Source organism: Pan troglodytes, chromosome 13 (assembly GCF_028858775.2).
Source record: "Pan troglodytes isolate AG18354 chromosome 13, NHGRI_mPanTro3-v2.0_pri, whole genome shotgun sequence".
NCBI classification, from domain to species: Eukaryota; Metazoa; Chordata; class Mammalia; order Primates; family Hominidae; genus Pan; species Pan troglodytes.
This window is the reverse complement of record NC_072411.2, coordinates 35,383,870-35,403,420: the sequence shown is the minus strand read 5'-3', so window position 1 is coordinate 35,403,420 and position 19,551 is coordinate 35,383,870. Positions and strand designations below refer to the sequence as shown.

At 39.8% G+C, this 19,551-nt stretch overlaps 1 protein-coding gene and 1 pseudogene across 6 annotated transcripts in view; one reads left to right on the top strand and one right to left on the bottom strand.

The window, feature by feature from the left end:
* The window catches only part of NCKAP5 (NCK associated protein 5), a 996,333-nt gene that overhangs the window by 321,455 nt on the left and 655,327 nt on the right, over positions 1–19,551 (top strand). The window lies entirely within an intron of this gene.
* Positions 15,548–15,642, bottom strand: LOC112208463 (U6 spliceosomal RNA; annotated as a pseudogene).

The following is a 19,551-nucleotide window of genomic DNA, read 5'->3' as shown; positions in this document are numbered from 1 at the left end:
TCAGGCAAGTGGGAGAAGGAGAGGCTGAGTATGAACCAGGTGTGTGCTGCTGTGCGGAGCAGAAGTCAGGCCCACTGTGGCAGCCTTTTCTAATGTGCAGTTTTCCTCCCGTTAACTGGAAACTCTCTTCTTCCTAGGGCAGCCAGGGTAGTGGCTGGAAAAAGCAAATTCACTCACCTTATGTTCTGTCTTCTAGAGAAACAAGATAGTGATTCCCCTAAGCCAAATGCTACAGAATGGGGGAATATAGGCCTTGAATTTACTGCCTAAAAATGATCAAAATATCCCCTTTTTGTGGGTAGAGAAAAAACAGTGAAAAGACTTGACACAGCATTTTTAGATTGTTAAGGAGTGTAAGATAGAGAGGGTTGTGTGCTCAAAGTAAACTGCTTTTGGGAAAAAAAGTGCTTGAGAGTTATATTTGGAAGGACATATTTTACATTACTCAGCATAAGAGAGAACACACCAGTATTGGAAGACCTCTAAGAAGAAATATTTTGGTATTTACTTATTTTCCTTATTTGCTTTATGTCTTTGGGAATTTTCTAAACTTCAGCTTTTCTTTGTTATGTGTCTTCTTATTTCTCGTAAATCCTTCCCAGCTGGGCAGCAGGTCACAGTCTTGATAAAATAAATCACCTTTACTGGATATTGAATTGTCCTTCACTTATTAACCATCAGCAGGAAAATGTTGTCTGCAATGTATTTTATAGCATGGAGAAGGGGGGAGTCAAGAGAAAAAGATTTTTTATTTTTATTTTTTTTGCTTCAAGGTAGTTTTTGGGCCTGCATTTCTCATGATCAATAGCATATAAATTGTAGTATGATGTGTGGGCTAATGGGGGCCACAGTGTGGGTAGTAGGGCCTTTGGGGATGTGAAAACATGGTAAAGTTGGCTGTAGTGGGGCTGTAACTATTCTTCATAGTTTCCAAAAACTACTCCCACCCCAAAAATGCAGTTTTCGTGTTTTTGTCACAGTAGATACATGAATAAAACAAATGCATAGTGATGTATAATATTGGAATGATTTCTAAACTCTACTCCCCAAATAAAACTACACACAGACGTATTGAATTGCTCCCTGCTTATTAAGTGGTTATATTCTGAAGATCACTTGTTTGAAACTTGAATGAGTTTTTACTTCATTACAGAATTTTTAAATTTTTAATTCAGCAATGGAAGGAGTGAGAGAAGGGATGAGAGACAGGAACTTTCTAGTTTAAAGTGAGAGGAGCTAACTTGAGCGGCACACTCAGCAAGTGGTGTAAGCATATTGGGATAATGGCAGATCTCTGAGAAGTCTAAAAACAGGGATCCTCATAGGTAGAATGCTATCCCTGTGCCACATCCCTTTTCTCTCTGCCTGCTAAATTTCATCCTGTCCCTTCTGCAAGCCAGTTTTCTGTGTCTCCTGCCCCATCGCAGAAGGTAGCTGCCACAGAGCTCAAGGTTTGTCACTTTGGTTCAAGAACATATTTTAAACCCAATTATAATCTCTGTGATAAATTAAAATTACCAAAAGAAGGACTCTATCTTCTGGTTTAGCTGATTTGGTCAGAAGGCAGAGCTATGCCATGACATGTGCATGCTGTGGGCCCAGCCTTGTAGGTCAGAAAGCAATTTTCAGGGAAAGGCACTTGCTAAGAATTGGTAAATTCTCCCACAGGGGCCCAATACACATACAGGTCAGAGGGGAGGCCAGAATGAAAGGGGGACGGGGAGGGAGAGGACAGCAGCCAGATAACAATGGATGGCTTAGGACAGCCCAGATTTCCTTTTCAATGCCATTGTAGAATATTTATACTTTATTATATTATATTATATTAACTATTTTAATTTATTTTATTTTTTCGAGATGGAGTTTCACTCCTGTTGCCCAGGCTAGAATGCAATGGCATAATCTTGGCTCACCACAACCTCCGCCTCCTGGGTTCGAGCAATTCTCCTGCCTCAGCCTCCTGAGTAGCTGGGATTAAAGGAATGTGCCACCATGCCTGGCTAATTTTGTACTTTTAGTAGAGATGGGGTTTCTCCATGTGGGTCAGGCTGATCTCGAACTTCCAACCTCAGGTAATCTGCCCGCCTTGGCCTCCCAAAGTTCTGGGATTACAGGTGTGAGCCACCGTGCCCGGCTGAATATTTATACTTCATAATTAACTCCCCCCACACAATTTTGAAAGTTTTATGACCTTATAGTAGAAAGTTGAGAAAAGCACCAAAAAGAATAAAGAGAAAAAAATTCATTATCCGTAACATTACTACATTTAGGAGTATTTCCTTCCAGCCTTATCTCTATGTACATAGCTTTGTAGAACTTTTAACATAAATAATTTCACAAATCAGGGAGTAAGGTTGTTTTATATTTCACAGGTGGCTGTCAACCTTTGGTGCAGTAAGCATGTTCATTTTCAGGGCAGGGCCCACCACAGTGATGAGGCAACTACAATACTCAGTCCTCAACGAGTCTAAGAAAACAGTTTGTACTTGTCAGAGCTCACAGAAATTCACCCAGACTTCTATTTGTTAAAATGACTCAAGTCTTCTGCTGAGCAAGCTGTTGCTGAGTGTCATCAACTGGATGTGTTACTCAGTAATGCATACCAGGGTGATTCCCACTCTACTGGCAAGTGGCCCTCCTGTTGCATCGCTATCCATGGATGAAGCTTGGTTGCACACATTTATTCACAAGTTCTCATCCTTGTATTTTGTGAGGGCCATGGCCCAGTCCGATGACCGTATCACCCAGTGCTCCTTGCGTGGGCCACTTTGTGAACACGTGCTCTGTGAGGGGCCCGCAGCCCTGGAAGCTGCCATATGGCTAATTAGAATATTTCAGACCATCACCCTAGGACTATTCTCTAAGAGACTATGAGACTAATCACATCTTTTCTAACATGTTTTGCCTTAGCTAACACCAGAAATTTAAGCAGCGCTGCAAATCCATTAGTACCCAAATCTCTTAATCTCACACGTCTCAGCAAACTCGTATGTGGCCCAATTTCTCATCCCCTCTCATCCTCTGAAAATCCTTTCAAATTCACAGTCTGTCATCATCAATCTCTCCTCTTCTTGGAATATACCACTTAATAGCCTTCCCTGCATATAGACCCCATTCTGAGGATTTTGCATCCCTGCAGCCCTTTCAAATAGATGTGTTTTTGCTCACTTCTTTGGATTCCTGCAAATGCATGGCTTGGATTTGAGGGTGGTATTGTCCCTGCTTTCTACCACCATATTTGGGCCATTTTATTCCTTCTCCATGGATAGGTAAGAGGCAAACGTTGCTTAGAGTGGGGTGGAGTGGTGGAAGTGATGAGAAATTGTCAGATTTAGAATATAATTGATAGGGAAACCTACCAGAAGTCTCTCGTTGATTGGATATGAAACTTTCAGGTTCAGTCCTGAATAAACACTTCCTGCTGCTGCTTCTTGCTGTCCTCAAATAATTGTTCTTCTTGTCTCCTCAGTCATTGAAGACTTTGACTCCTGGTTCTTTGGCTCAGTCATCTTCCATCTCTGTGCCTGCTATCATACCTCACACCCCAAACCTCCTAGGAATTTCCCAACACCCTGGCCTTCAGTAACTGCACTTCCTTTATCCCCAGTGATCTTTTGCTCTACTCCGTCTCCACTCCCATATTACATCTTGAACCACCTTCAAAGTCACAATGAAATCACCCCACAAGCGGATCACAACTCCTCTCTTATTAGAGGATTTGGCAAGTATCCTCAACATTATTGAGACCTTCAGCTCTTTGGTTCCATCACCATCTTTCCTGTCCCTTGTCCAGTTTACACCTTAAAAGAAATCCATACTTTTCACCACTGCACAACAATTAAACTAGAATCATTGGGATGGGCCTCAGGTGTCAGCATATTTCAAGTCTACTTGGTGATTATAATGTGTACCGAGGGTTAAGAACCATTGCTCCATATTCTGAACATCAAATACCCAGTTCTCTAGTCAAGTTGACAGGTGGGAAATCTCTATTAGTTTGTTAGTAAGTATTAACATGGATTTTAACAGGACTATGATGAAAATGGAGTATCTTTTTTTTTAATTTAAAAGTAAACTTTAACGTCAAAAACGCAAACTTGGGGAGGGCAGAAAGATCACACACAAGGCTGTCACTTCACACTTGGAGGGTTGCACAGTAGCTGGGCAAAGGCGCTCCTCACTTCCCAGACAATGGGGCGGCTGGGCAGAGGTGCTCCTCATTTCCCAGACAATGGGGCGGCCAGGTAGAGGCGCTCCTCATTTCCCAGGTGGTGAAAATGGGGTATCTTTTAAAGGCTGTACCTTCAGAAATAGGGAGAGCTTAACAGGAGATATTTTGGGGCAATGATTCACACCTCTTTCTATAAAAGGTTGCCTCCTCCCCAGGGGCCCCTTAAAGGCTGAATCTCTGTCATTATTCTCTAAGGCATTGGTTCTCAAATGACGCACTGAGGGCATAGTCACTGAAATCGATATTTGGATGACTTCCAAATTCATATCTTCATATATCTTCATCCCTGACTTCCTCTGACCTTTAGACTTTTGCATATCCTGCTACCTGCTTGACATCTCCACATGTCTGTCAATAATTCTAACCTAAAATGACCCAAACAGAGCTTTTGATTTTTCCTCTACACAAACTTTTGCCTTGGTCTTCCCCATTGCATCTAATGGTGGTATATATTATCAGCAAAAGCTAACTAAGAGTCTTTCTTGAGATTGCCTTTGACTCCTCAGTTACCCTCTTCACATCCAATCCATTGGTGACTTCAAGTAAGTCTACCTCACAAATGTATCCCAAATCTAAGCATTTCACATCACTTCTACTTCTACCACTCTGCGTCCAGCGATTTGCACTTCTTGCCTAGATGAATACAAACCACTCCTGATTGGTCATCCTGTTTTCCCTTTTGCAGGGAGTACCTTTGCTGCAGTGCAATGCAGTGCAGTGCTTCCTCTGTGCTCGGTGCTGCCTTTGTGCTCACTCTTCTCCCCCACTATCTTCAACTCCCTGCCTCGCATTTTTATTACCCGTTTTTTTTTTTTTTTTTTTTTTTTTTTTTTTGAGACAAAGTTTCACTTTGTCGCCCAGGCTGGAGTGCAGTGGTGCAATCTCAGCTCACTACAACTTCTGCCTCCCAGGTTCAAGAAATTCTCCTGCCTCAGCCTTCTGGGTAGCTGGAATTACAGGCACGCTACTACTGCCTAGCTAATTTTTGTATTTTTAGTAGAGACAGGGGTTTCACCATGTTGGTCAGGCTGGTCTCGAACGCCTGACCTCAAGCATTCCACCCACCTTGGCCTCGCAAAGTGCTGGGATTACAGGCATGAGCCACTGTGACTGGCCACATTTTTATTACTTCTTTTCTCTTTATTCAGATCTCTGTTCAAATGTCACTAATCAAAGAATGACTGACACCTGCCTAAAAGATCCACCATTCCCCGCAGTCTCTGGCCCCTTACCCAACTTTGCTTCTTCACATCACATTCAAGGGTGAGCTGGGGCTGGCTCATACTGCTCCGGAGAGTTAACTGTACACATCTCTTTCCAACTCCTCATCCAGTGACATCACATTGTTAGACTGAAATTGTCCAGGATGGGTGCACTTACACTATGGCAAAAGCTACAAATCACATCCTTCCGACTCCCAAGCTTGTTCAACATTTACACTACTGCTTATGGCGACATGAATTCAGATATAAACTTGTATGTTTGGGTCTGACTCCCACAGTAGAATTTAACCTCCGTGAGTACAGGGAACTTGGGATGTCCTTTACATGTGATTACATCCTGTCTATGGCAGTATCTGGACATAGTTTGCATTCAATCAATATGTATTGGGTGGTAAATAGATGGATGGTTGAATCGATGGATGGATGCGTGGATGGATGAAATTCAGATTTTGATAGTCCCATCTCAGTTTTAGACATAAAAAATAAAATTTTTTGAAGAGTAGAATTTTTTTTTAATTTTTGCCCTTTTATATTTGCCTTATACTACTGGCCTCTGTGATAATCCTCTGCTCTGAGCACAGGTTTTATTCTTTTTTTTTTTAAACATGTGCAGATACATGTGTTTCTTTTTGTAGGCAATGTATTTGTCATTTTTTGCTACTAACATCTTTCTTACCTTCATGTATATGTGTATATTAAACCTATGAATTTTTAAAATATTCTTCAAAATAGCTATTAATCTGGAAACCCTGGGAAACATATGCAATGAATAGTATGCTGATACTACATCACATTGCATGATATGTTCAGTGACATAACATGATAAGTTTAATGTGCTGTCCCTTATGAGCACTGCCTAGCAGGATGCACTGTGCACTGTAACAAATGCAGCCATTAACACAGCATATCCATCAGTGTACCACACAATCTCTGATGCATTGCCTTGGAGGATTTGTGTCTCTGATTTTCAATGAATAAGCCTTCACCTTTAGTATACCTTAGAAGGTGGGATCAAGCAAGTTGAGATATGCCGAGCCTGCAGCCCACTCTACACTACCTCCCATCTAGTTGTAGACATCATCATTCACCTGTCCCTCACTGCTGTGACATGGAGAGATGTTGCACCATCCTGCAGGGATCATTCTGGTGTCCTCCTAGCCTGTCAAGTGTGGGCACTAATTAATCACAACACTGTGAAATCTGTCAAGAAGTCCCTTGTGTTTTCAGACATTGCAGCCACTTGAACAAAGAACACAGTGACCTCTGGGTGCTTTTGTCTCTGAGCACATTAGAGAACCCTTTTCCTAAAAGAGGAATACTTGGGAATGCAAGAGCTGAATGACTCCACCTTGCATGTACACAGTGCAGATGGTGGCTGGAGGGGGTATTGTTAAGTGGTAGGCACAAAGCTGCTACGGACTTTCCAAAGAACAAAATACCTCTGGGAAAAAAGCATACTAGTATAAGACCTGCTAAGGACAGCCATGCAAACTGCCCAGGCCTCTCTGACTCTGGCTCACACAGCCTACTCTGGATGGGCTGAAGATGATTTGCATGAAAAGGAGGAGTTGGGAGTAGCATTGTCTCCTGCTGCCTTCTAACTGACCAGAAGCTTATCCTACCCCTTTGTGTCCCTAAAGGCATCATTTGTCACAACATGGTCCGTGGGTCATCTGCATAAGATCATCTGCGATACTAGTTAAAATGCTGCTTCCTGGGTCCCATCCCAGACCTACTGCATCAAAATCTCAGTAAATCTTAGTTCCCTCCCCTCCCCCATTTCCTTTCCCTGAAGCCCTAAAGAATGTTTAGATCCCACTTTGGGAGGCTGAGGCGGGTGGATCACGAGGTCAGGAGATCGAGACCATCCTGGCTAACATGGTGAAACCCCATCTTTACTAAAAATACAAAAAAATTAGCTGGGCGTGGTGGCGGGCACCTGTAGTCCCAGCTACTCGGGAGGCTGAAGCAGGAGAATGGCGTGAACCCGAGAGGCTGAGCTTGCAGTGAGTCGAGATCGCACCACTGCACTCCAGCCTGGGCAACAGAGTGAGACTCCGTCTCAAAAAAAAAAGAATGTTTAGATACTTTTTAAAATTCTATTCATTAGTCATGGCTTACAATTATTAGGTTGAACCTTATGAAATTGCTACTATGCAACCACAGTTAAGTGGCAAAAAATGGCAAAATGGCAATTTAATGTGGTTCTATATAACTTTAAAGTCCAGGCTCTGTCCCAGGTGCTGGAAATGTAAAGACAGGAAAGATAGGAGTTGACAATGTGGGTGGAGAGATACCGGTACAAAGATGGGTAATCTAGCGTGGTTAAGTGTCATGGGTGCTGTGCTACTTTACTTAACAGCTGGCAAATTTGGGAGGACATTTGAACATCAGTATTATGAAATATGGATAACCTTAAATTATATAGATACATTCTCACATAACAGATTGATAATAGATAAGAGAACATATTTTGGTACTCACTGAGCTTGATATCAAGAAGAAATATGTACAGTAGAGTAATAATTTTCAGTGGTGTGGACCTGAGGATGGAATGAATAAAATATCAAAATTACCTGAAGGTCTTCTTTGAATTACGTATTTCTCTTCCCAGTGGAGCATCCTATATTCCTCTAAGCAAGAGAGCCCACTCCACCTTATCCCCCTTAGAAACATTGCCTGAAGGAGTTCTTGTTAATGAGGGGAATTAGTCATGATCTTCAGGTGTGTGGGTACAAAAAAAAAAAATCTTCTCACTTCCAGAATGACAAGTCAAAGATAGGTCCTGTGTCTGACCCAGTTGGTCATTTTTATGTTGCTATATTCTGACATCTTTATAGCTGTATATATACTCTAATAAGTGTTTTTTTTCCCATGGGGTAAAAGAATGTGGTTGTAGGAGATAACAAGGAATCCATTTGATCTAATGGTCTTAGTGATTTCATTCACAGGTAAATGGAATTAATGGAATTGACAATGGTTAAAAAATGTCATAGGTAAATATTATCTGATTGAAAAGATGTATGAACAGCTAGAGTGGTTTGTATGAAGCAGGTGACTAGAATAGTACCTAAGTAAAACCATTTTTGCAGTGTTGCATGAGAAGTGTGGAAACAATATTACTTCTGAGGATGTGAGCTGGCTGCTGAGATAAGGAAGAAAACACAGGTGCAATAAGCATAAGAAACAGAATGCTTCAGTGATAGAATGTCTTGTTTTCCAAATGTACTTTTAAGATTTATATTCATCTCTTCATTCAAAAAGAAATCACTGCTTACTCTTGTAGTAGGGATTTTTGCCATCTCTGAACTCTTATTACCTTTATTATTTAATGCCACTCAAGTTAGGTTCATCAAGGATTATTGTTATAGGGCATTCATTACCTCATTCTTGGCTGGTCAACTTGTTTATAAGATCTTTACAGACAGATTGTGTATCTTACTTGTCTCCTCTTTCTTATGCATTGTCAAGGGGTATCCAGAGCCATTGTTGTAAGTCAAAATAATAGAATATTATGGCAATTACAGAGGATCCAACTTAAGGCAAAATGAAGTCTTAATAAATATTTGTGGAATGGAAAGAGAGGAGGAAGAAAAGAAGGCTAAGTCTTCCAATGTTTGAAATATCATGTGTTCTTTTGGTAAAACTTAGTCTGGCCAGAGGAAAGGACCTTTGAGGGGAAATTAGTTCTCTGCACATTCTTGAAGATGAGGAGACGAAGAGCTGCTTTTCATTACTAAAATGAGAGCTAGAATTTATTATCCTCAATTTCAACAAAAAGTCATTTACCTCCAAGCTACAAAAAAATTGCTAGTCAGCTCAAGATAGTTGTGAATAACTTGCTACTGCTGTGATCTGATGTAATTCTTAAATGATTCCATTTTGCCCCGTGAAAAGCCGTCCTTGATATGTATGGCAGCTAGTATAATTTTAAAAACATAATAATTTGCTGGCCAGGGATCATATATTTTGAGAACTCCAGTGAAGAGAGTGTCTGTAGGGCACAGGAGTGGAAGTTTGCTTTCTAACACCCGGAAGCTAAACCATGTGACTCTTAGCAACGCCCATTGGATTTGCTTCTGAAACCATATATGTAAAACCAAAGACCACACAAAGATTTCTAGAATTATAGCTGATATCTACTGACGTTCTTTTAAATTGTTTTCCATAAAATGTATGGCCTACTTACAGGATGGGACAGAAAGGGCAGATACCAGTGAAAGGTAGTTTGAAAAGAAAGTGAGATTAGTATTTCAAATGACTAGCTATTCTTCCCCAAAGTTAACATGCATAGCACTTTATCAGTTGTTAATTGCAAACTGAAGAATCACCTAGTCAAAAGACAGCTATCTTTTCCATTCTGGCTCTAGATTTTCTTAATTATTTTTTCCCCATTGGTATCAAGGAGAAGGCCATCTGTCTTGGCAGAAATAAATTAATGGCTGCCATTGACCATATTACAATGCTTGGTTAAAATATGGCTACTCCATCTCTGTTCCTGGCAGCTTAGCCCACTTGTTCAATTAGGTCCCTTTCACACCCATAAAGATTCTCAAATGTCAAAAGTCATGGAATTATTTCATCTTTGAAAGACCTTCAAAGACCAGAGCAACCTATACACTTTATATGCTTTATTACAACTAGCCTGGGGCCATGGATTCACAGCCCAGGGGACCTGTTTCATAGAATTTTTTTTTTTTCCCAGTGACTTGGCCTTGTGTTCTTTTTAAAGATCAAAAGAGAAAAAGTTCCATAAACTTCTCATTATTTCTAGGAGATTCTTTCTTCTGACATTTATTTTTTAAAAGGTACACAACTTCTTATTTCTCTCTATTGCTGAGAGACATAAGAAAGGAGAAACAAGGAAAATTGACAAATTCTCAATAATTTAGATTATATTAATTCTGTTGAAATTTCTTTGATTTTTCCTGCACATAACTGATTATAAGGCAGGATCATAGAAATGGGAAAGTTACCTTGTATTTTATTTTTATTTTTATGTTTTTTGAGATGGAGTCTCACTCTGTCACATAGGCTGGAGTGCAGTGGCAAGATCTTGGCTCACTGCAGCCTCAACTCCCAGGTTCAAGCATTCTCCTGCCTCAGCCTCCCGATTATCTGGGATTACAGGTGACCACCACCATGCCCAGATAATTTTTGTTTTTGTTTTTGTTTTGTAGAGATAGGGTTTCGCCATGTTGCCCAGGCTGGTCTCAAACTTCTGACCTTAAGTGATCTGCCTGCCTCGACCTCCCAAAGTGCTAGGATTACAGGCATCAGCCACCATGCCTGGCCATGGCCTTGTATTTTAAAGAAAGCATATATGTCATAGCACATTCTCTTAGGAAGAGAAAATAAATCTTTTCGGACTGAAACAGAAAATACTTGGTAGCTTGAGTATTGATAACACCACATAACAGGCCTCCTGCCTTAGCAAATCAGCTATGCCTGTCTTCTTATGTACCAAAAAAGAACCTGATACTCATTGTATTATTTTTGCTGGAATGCTGTGAGAAGAATTGATTAATGATGGTGCAATAGGATTTAATCTTTCAGAATGAAAGCTGCACTATAAGATGGGGGTGCATGATTCAGGTTCCTAGTATGTGAGTAAAGACCTTAGGCTCTGAATGCTTACTTACTACATTCTGTTACTAATAATTAGAATGCAATGACAGAATCATTCGTGTACATTTAGAATTGGTATGTTTTTATAGGAACTCTACATCTTTGAACATTTGTTGGGAGCCTTAGAGAATAGCATGTTGCTATTACTCTATAGATAGAATTTCACTCCACTGCTTCACAGCATTAAAAACCAAATGTCTGTGATGGTACTTGCTATATTTTTTCTTAACCAAATTATTAAATTCAAATATTTGATTTCAACAAACAAAAAATGCAATAAACCCATATAATTCAGCTTATCCTTCAATCATGCTCTATAAATATTCCAAGAAACTATTACTTGCTAATATTAAAATCTAGAGTTTTTGAATGTTTGATTCAAATGTTTGTACTTGAAGGAATAAAATGTTTAGATATCCGAGTATAGCCCATATTATATAGTGTTTATTAACTTTAGGGGCAAAATTATTTAAACATATGCATTCCGTGCTACAGCATGAAATTCATCATAAGAATGGTCCATTCTATCCAAGGAAGTTGATTATTGGTATAATGAGCATATTTGTTTGCTAGGGCTGCCATAATAAAATACCACAGATTGAGTGGCTTAAAGAACAGAAATTCATTTTCTTACAATTCTGAAAGCTAGAAGGTTGAGATCAACGTGTAGGCAGGATTGGCTTCTTCTGCAACCCCTCTCCTTAGCTGCAGATGGCCACCTTCTTGCTGTGTGTTCACACGGTCGTCTTTCTGTGCATCCACTTATCTCTCTCTGGTAATGTCCTAATCTTTTCTTCTACAAGGATACCAGTCATTGGATTAGGGCCCACCCTAACCACCCTATTTGAACATAATTACCTCTTTAAAGATCCTATCTCCAAATATAAGCCCATTCTAAAGTACTGGGGGTAATGTATGAATTTTACCCCGTAATAATGAGGGAAATTCTTTCTATGTCAGCCTGATTAGAACGCATCCCTATAGCACAGACATTTAGCAGAGCATTAATGCAGCACACAAGCTTGGTACTTACTTCCTCTTTAAGCCTGCATCTCAAGTTGTCCTGAATCTGGAGCATAAAGGACATGAGAAATCTCAAGCTAACGAGGACTCCAAGGCCAGAAAAGTTTAGAGGAAGTTCAAGAAGTTCAGCTACACAATAGCAGCAGCTGGATTTAAACCCAGGTATGCTGAGTGTGGGTCCATGTACTATGTGAAAAATTAAAATTGTCCTACTGGCATATTAATAATTTGGGTTCTTTATGATGATAAAATGAAGAAGAGTGGGGGATCAGAAAACAAATTGAAAAGAGGCCTGAGTTCTAGCTATGGCCACAGGAAGTCTGTTGATCTATGACCAAGCCCCTAAAGGATCTGACAATGTTCGTTGTTTGGTATTTATTATAAAAATGTCACTTATGTCTCTCTAATAGACACCTAGGATCATGGGGGCAAAACAGGGTGACAGTATTTAATGAGTGCCCCTTCTGTTCCTGTGGCAGTGAGACCCGGTAGGGATATACCTCTGCCAAACAGAAGCCTGCTCCCTGTCACTTTTGGAGATGAAATCAACTTTATCAGCCACCCGTGTAGCAAAAAGAGAAACTCTTAACCTAAAGAGCATAACCCTTCATTTTACAAATGAGCTGTTTCAGACTCAGATAGGGAATGTATTCAAAGTTTCCCGTTTTCTTATTAGCGGAGCTGGAATTGAGACTACCATCTTGTTTTATTTTACCAAATTTGGTTCTTCCTTTCATTTCACCTCATAATTCCAGTAATATATATGAAAATATTGTTTGTGTTTCTGCTTCTAAATGCAACTTCAACCTGTGGTTTCCTGCATCTTCCTCTACAATTCATCATCACCTAAAAACCAGGTGAAGGCATTAACTTTCTTTTGAAACATTTACCAAGACATTTGTGCCAAAGGGCAAAATCATCATGAAGCTCGAGCCTTGTGCTGAAATGTATTCACTTCAGCTGTTTGCACTTGGCCTGTTAAAGGAAAGGAAAAGCATGGCCTTGTGAACCTGCAGACTGGGATTGTTCCCAACTTAGCCGCTTACTTGGTGTGCGATCACAAATTAAATTCCTAGTCTGTTTGCTTCCTTATATGTAAGAGTAATAATAATAGTAATTACCTAGCCAGATAACCATAAGGAACAGAAAAAACATATATGTCAGGAGTTTAACACCAGGCACACTCAAGACAGTTAGTAAATGGTACCTGTCTTTCCTCTGCTTTTCTGTTGGGGCTGTAAGAAATAATGGCTATTTCAGTGGACAGAAGGTGTGATTTTCCACCCTCTGTACTGATTGAAGGCCCACACCTCTTAATTCTTGGAACTTCAGATACTTGAGACTCTGTAAAATGAAAAACTTATCCTACCTAGTTCTGACAGATACAGTAATCAGCAGTGTGTTCTCAAGAGCAAGATGCCTTGAGAAACAACAAATACTATATAAAGTGTCAAATAGGAAGCCTGACTAGCCATTCATTTTGTTTATAAAATTTATGTCCCAATTTTCACACTCTGATTAGCATATAAAATCAATTTTTGGAACTGAAATAGAAAATAAAATATCAGTTCTAATTACTTCACTTAGAAAAGCAATTCTTAAAGATGGCAATAATTTTCATAACAGGCAGTTGATTATCATAGTAATGTGAGCAGTGAATAATTATTTGAACTCAGCTTTTAATGGATCTTTTAATGGCAACATAGAATATGCAAAAGTAAAGATATGTATGTACAATCAATATATCATCAGGCAAAAATTTTTATTTAACTTTTTTGTGGTTCTTTAGTCTATACATTTTTTATAGAACAAGTGGCGGATTTAAAATGAAGGGGATTTACAGTGCAGGTAAAGTACGTAAAGGATTAAGGGGATTTGTGTAATTGCTGACTTCTAGCTCTCTCTGTACATGAATGGTAATATCCAAAATTTTCGCTTGCAATTATTCAACTAAAGGAAAGCAAAAGGTACACCCAGCCCAGCTAAAGCACCCAATTAATAGTCAAATAAGAACTACTAGCAATCTAATAATTCAGATTTGGCTTATATTTCTGTTGTCAAGTGTAGCAATTTGCTTGTTTGAAGCCAATTTTTTTGCTTTGATTAAGAGTGAGAGGGGTAAGAAACTATAACGCAGTGATTATGGCTCAGAAAGTAGATTGCCTACATTTGTATCCCAATACCACTGAGACATTCCATGGATACCAGGAAGGGTTGGGCAGGTTATTTTACTGCTCCGTGTTTAGATTTGGGCACTTAAACAATGGGAATGACAACATGCTTGCACCATTGGGCCGTGTGAAACTTAAGACATTTTATGCAAAACACTTAGCACAATGAATATCACACAATTAGTACTCAGCAAATGTGTGTCATTATTATAGAAGGTAGTGAATGACCTCAAGTAAATGGACCTGTGTTTGGCTTTCTATTCTTTTTGATTCACAGTAGAGACCCAGCTCAGCCACATGCTGTAAAGGAGCTAACCTGATCCTTCTTACCAAGATAAAAAAAATCTAACATCAATCAGTTCACTGTTTTCTGCACTGCAGCAGTGTGAGGGGCACCCTAATTCAGGAATTTTGCTAATTATTTTCTGGCAAGGCATCTGCTGCTCCACATGCTTCATTACTGCGATTCCACCTTTAAAACGGGCAGCAGCCTCCTTCAAGGGGGTAGTTATCACTGGAGAACAGCTTGATAACCAAGCCCAATCTACATATACTCAATAAAAGGAAATTCTTTTTATATGCAAATACGGAGAAATGGTCAAAGGTAGTGCTGAGGGACAGAAGGAACATGAACTTGGGAGCTGGACAGTCGTGGTCTTGAATCTCCACTTTGCCAATGGCCACCTATGAAATGTCAGACAACATATTCAACTCTCGTGATCAATAGCTTTTAAAATCTGGGTGATAATATCTATTTGCTGGGAAGTTTCAATTAAATACGATGATGAACATAAAAGTGCCCAAGCTAGCATCTGTCGCATGGCATGCCCTCCATGACAGATACTTTACCACCACCGTGAGCACTTCCAATTCAGCTTTCAAAAGAAATGTCTAATACGACAGTGCCAGCTTTATATGTATTCATTCACATGATCCTCTGAAAAGCCCTATGAAACAGGAATCATTATTATCCCCATTTTACAGGTGAGAAACCTGAGACACAAAGTGACTGAGAGACTTGGTCTAGGTCAAACGACCATTAAGTCACAGAGCCAGGCTTTGAATCCACGCAAGATGGCTCCAGTGTCCACACACATAACCATTGAAATAAACCATCTCTCAACAGATTACTAATGGCCTTCTTCTCTTGCCTTTTCTTCTGATAGCAAATTGAGTCCCTCCTATAGCCCTTATCACAGCGCCTTCTATTAAATCTCCGTATGCACATAGGAGGTTGCAAAGTCCTCCCTTGTGTCTTTAATTTTTTTCCCTTCTATATGGAGTGCTTCACAAACTTGGGTGTCATCCTTGCACAGGGCCATCCAAATATTTTCTGTAGCATTCCAGTTTGTGCTGTTGAAACAACCACCTTCCTTGTGTGTTAATCACTGTCATTTCCACACAACACCCAGTGCAGTCCCTCACTGCGTAGGGGAGCAAAATCAATATGATATAAAAATGTTGGCAAAGGAGATTTGAGAAGTTTTCTCTTCTGGTGTTCAGCAATGCAGTCTGATTGGCTCTAAGGACTTAGATATGATTTTGGAAAATGTTGAAAGTAAGTAGGAAGATGCTAGATTGTCACCACTCTCAATTCTACTAGTAATTCAGTGGTGGCTGACAAGGTGACAGAGTGTGGCTAATGTGGATAGTAGCTGTAGAAAGGTAGGACCGTTGAGTCTTTCTGTGTGACTTCACTTCCACACTCTATTTGTTGAGCTTGTCAAGGCCATGGCTTTTCCTCGTCGTGGAAGAAAGCAGAGAGCATTAACATTCATTGCTAATGCATTAAAGGCCCCAAGCCAGGCTTCAAACCCAGCCCCCAGTGACTCCGTAGCCTTTCCTCTTCCGATGTATCATACCCTCTGCTGACTAATGACCTCTTCAGACTTCAGGACCTGGGATTTATCTAAAAAAGAGGGAGAAAAGTACCTAAACATTATCATCTCCTGCTTTTTTGCCTGGAGCAACTCTGAAAAGAATTAACTTCCAATCTCCTATGAAGCTCTAGGAGCTGCTAGTCAGAGTAATAGAAAGTGCACTTCTGAACTAATTCTGGGAAGACTTAATTTGTGGAGGCTTTGTATTCATCCTTCCAGTAAACATTAAAGGAAAATTCAGAGCAAACAAAGGCACGTTTTAGATTCATAATTATTTCAAAAAAGAGCTGGCAAGGAGTCCCATTGCTGGGTAATCAAAGTTTCATTTCTTGAGACCAGAATTTTCCCTCCAGAGAGAACCTTTTGGAAAAGTGGTCTCAAGCAGTACACCTCTACAGTGATGGATTTGCCCATGAAGGGCTCAGTCCACAGCTCTGGTGTCTAACCCTGCATTGGGTATTGACATGCTGTCTCACTCTGAGCAATTCATTTGGCCTCCCACCTTGGGTCACCCATCTGTGAGGTGAAGGAAAGCTTCCAGACCTCCCCTAGAAGCAGAGCAAATAGCAGGGTAAAAGAAACACTTATTATTATTTTTTTTTCTGGAATACTAGAAGCCCAAGGTGTAAGGGTGAATATAAATTTGTTTACTTTATCATTAATCTCAGAATCCTTAAAAACTTTCTTTTCAAATACAGTGGACATTTTTTCTAAAACTTTCAAGTCTTAAGCACAAGTATACCAATAATTATATATATTGACTATATGATTATTGCCTCAGAATCATTATTCTAAAAACTCATTTTCTGTGTAAACAGGTAGATAGAAAATGCACCCCTGAGACAATTGGTTGCATAAAAAGACCTGAAAATTTTGTGGGTTTTTTTTGGCTGAAATTATTATATGCTCTTAAGTATTGGTTTTTTATTCTAAAAATGAGGTAGTGAACCTAATTCTGGTTAACTGGGTGCATTGGAGTGTTGGATTCTGGTTAATGGAGGCTTGCCGTATTTATTTAGAATGGAATCTTTCATTTGGTACATTGGTGGTGTTTATAAGGCAGTTTTCTTTAGCTCAGTGAAGAAAAAGGTGCATTTAAAAATGACTCAAGGGGAAATGTTATATTGAGCCCATTTTGTCAAGGCACTTGACTCTGAAGCTTAGAAAAACAATTGAGATGTCCTCATTAGATGTAAAGCTCCAAGGTACTATCTGAAGTCTCCCTGAGGGCACACTTTTTCTCATCACCCAGAATCTCCTTACTTGACAGTTCAGAGATGGTGGTGTTAGGGGTCTACACACGTGTGGCACACATGTGAGATAAACATAGCTGTCTGGAAGAGGAAGAATTGTAATTCCTGACACTTGTGTAAACAGCATCCACTCCCACCAGCTGGAAACCCATCCAAGAAACAGCCTAACCCATCCAAGAAACAGCCTAACCTCCATGCCTGGGTCACTGTCCTCAAACCGAAGGACCAGGAAGATAAAGGCAAGATGCTATCTTCGCAGTCATTATTTGTCACTTTGTGTGTGGCAGTGTGTTGTGCTCCCTCCAGGGAGAAGTCGTAGTTACTGGAAGTCATTCTTGTCTGGCAGCTTTCCACACCTTTAATGGGCACCTCAGGTGACATCAACCTGTAGCCCAGCTGCTGTTGCTAAGGTTCAGCCACTTAAAACCGGTCCTGGGTTGGCTGTTTATGCACTTAAGTGGAAAAGTAGTACCCAAGTCATCCCTGAGATTTAGCGAGGACACAATAATTGCTTTCCTTTTAATGGCAGGTGACGCATTTGCCACCATGGGGCAGAACACATTGCTGCTCTCAGTCATAACGGGAACAACGGGAGAGGGACATGGGAGGAAACAGAAGATGTCAAAGAGCTCTGGGTTGAAAATTGCATTTTGCAGATGCCATTAAGCTCTGTTGGGAGAGAACATGAAAATGCTAATTGACAGATTTATTATGTTTTATTGTCTTTGAGTTGCTGAGTAAGTCATCAGATCATGTTGTTTAATCATTAATGTTAAACTTTAGAAGACTCCATCAATTGTTTGTTATTCATCTTTTACCCTCTCCACGAATCTATCTTTAACTATTAAAACCTGCCAACAAAAAAGGAGTATAAATATTTATATTTAGCCCAAGAACTGATAGAAGTCTTAATCAGCACAGCACAAGAATACTAATTATAGCCTAAAAAATTCTGTATCAGTCAAGGACAATTAGGATATCTTTTATTCTTTTACCTAAAACTACACATACACTCACATACACACACACATACTTTTGCACACATATTTGCTCATTTTTTGATCTGTGAAATAAGAATAATAATAGCACATGGTACAGTGGGAGTGTGTGTGCATGTATGTCTGTGTATGTATTAAATGAGTTAAAATTTGCTTAGAACATAGTATATGCTTAATACTTTATTCTTTTTTTTAATACAGGGTCTCCCTCTGTAGCCCAGACTAGAGTACAGTGGCATAATCATAGCTCACTGCAAACTTAAATCCCGGGGCTGAAGCAATCCTCCTTCCTCAGCCTCCCAAGTAGGCTGAGAGTACAGGTGCACACGACCGCACCTGGCTAATTTTTTTAATTTTAGTTTTTTGTACAGACAGGGTCTTGCTATGTTGCCCAGGCTGATCTTGAACTCCTGGCTTCAAGTGATCCTCCTGATTCAACCTCCCAAAGCCTTGGGTGATAGGCATGAGCCACTGTGCCTGGCCCTCAATATTTTTTAGCTGCTACTAATACCATATGATGCAGAAAGTTACATATCAAATAAAGTTATAATTAAGAGTTTTGCAAACTATTTTTTCTTTTTGTTAATAGATATTATATGCTTGCTACAACATGTATTTTTAAAAGGCAACACAAAACATGTCCTTTTTTTAAATAAAAAAATTATTGATACATTTAATAAGAAAAAAAAAACAAAAACAATGTAAGCCAGGCATGGTGTGTCATGTCTGTAAACCCAGCACTCTGGGAGGCCGAGGCAGGCAGATCACTTGAGCCCAGGGGATTGAGACCAGCCTCTGACACATGGTGAAACCCCATCTCTACCAAAAAAAAAAAAAAAAAAAAATACAAAAAATAAAGTAGCTGGGTGTGGTGGTGCATGCCTGTAAACCCATATTCAGGAGGGTGAGCTGGAAGGATCACTTGAGCCTGGGATGTAGAGGCTGCATTGAGCCATGATTGCACCACTGATCTCCAGCCTTGGTGACAGAGTGAGACCCTGTCTCAGAAAAAAAAAAAAAAAAAAAAAAAAAAAAAGGTCTTGCTTTCTTGGCCACATTCCCTCCAAAATCTGGAAAATAATGCTCAGTATTATATTCTTTATCTTTCATAGTGTCTTAGACGCTGGCCCCTCCGGTAAAAGGT